The sequence below is a fragment of the Octopus sinensis genome, linkage group LG9 (genome assembly GCF_006345805.1).
Source record: "Octopus sinensis linkage group LG9, ASM634580v1, whole genome shotgun sequence".
Classification (NCBI taxonomy): domain Eukaryota; kingdom Metazoa; phylum Mollusca; class Cephalopoda; order Octopoda; family Octopodidae; genus Octopus; species Octopus sinensis.
The window spans coordinates 78,294,064-78,295,310 of record NC_043005.1 but is presented as its reverse complement, the minus strand read 5'-3'; the positions used below and the strand labels follow the sequence as shown (position 1 = coordinate 78,295,310).

The 1,247-nt window shown below is 39.6% G+C and overlaps 1 pseudogene; it reads right to left on the bottom strand.

The window, feature by feature from the left end:
* Positions 1-859: 859 nt before the first annotated feature.
* LOC115215982 lies at positions 860-958 on the bottom strand (annotated as a pseudogene).
* Positions 959-1,247: the final 289 nt, after the last annotated feature.

Sequence of the window (1,247 nt, the reverse complement as noted above, 5' to 3'; positions counted from 1 at the left end):
CGGCGAAGCTGTATCCAAATGATTAATTAAAATTCGCATGTTACTTCTACTAATCACGCTGACTTTATATTTTGTTCAGTTCACGAAAGAATGCCAGCCTGTCTACTCGAATGAATGAACGTTTCCTCAGCTCCGTACACATGACAGTTTTAGTTAGAGAAAGAAATAGCCTTCAGACACGTACGTATGTATTATCTGCGTTATTGAAAAGCTATTTCTGTTGTTTCCGGGAAGAAAAGGAAGTTTAGTTTCCTGTCTTAGCAATGATCTATCTGCATATCTCATTCACATATTATCGCCGATCTATTTCAGTTTCCAATAAGAACAGTTCAATTTATTTTGAATTTAATTCAATATGGTTCGATTCGAAATGAATTCTATTTTTAGATAAAGAAAAATAAATGCATTGTTTTTTTTAGAGTTTTTTTGGTTTTTTTTTGCTCATGAAGACCTCATTAATGGTGAGCAGAAAACATAATTTTAAATTACTCTGATATACAAAAATGCCAGAGATGGTGGTGACGATGGAGGTGATGGTGGTGGTGGCAGAGGTGGTGTTGGTGGCGGGGATGACGATGGTGTTGGTAGTCGGGGAGATGGTGTTGTTGGTGGTGTTGTCGGTGATGATGATTGTGGTAATAGTGGTTGTGGGCGGCGGTGGTGATCGTGGTGGTGGTGATGGTAATGATACAGATGGTGATGGTGATGGATCTCCGTCATTGGACAATGAGGATTCAGTTGATCGATCAACTGACTAACCTAGTCTTAGATTAACATCTCAGTGGTCGAGTATTCCACAGACATGCGTATCAGCGGGACACATTGTGTGTTAAGGTTGAACTTGTGAATTACAAGTACGAAACATATAGAACGCTTCAAGAATTCATGTGTTGTCTTTGCACAGCAGCCATGGTCATCTTCTTTGTGCCGTTCCAATTTCTAATTTAGGCACAAAGCCAGTAATTTCGAGAGTTATGGTTCAGTCGACACCATTAGCTCTGGTAATTCACTGTCACTTTATTCTATCGACCCTGACAGGAAGAAAGACAAAGTTGACCATGGCGTGATTTGAACTCGGAATATAGAGACCCGGGACGTATTTTCCCGACTCCCAAACGATTCTCCCAAATAATCCTTTCTATCGTGTGCACAAGGCCTGAAATTTCAGGGGAAAGGGCTAGTCGGTTACATCGACCCCAGTGCTCAGATGGCAATAATAATAATAATAATAATAATAATAATAATAA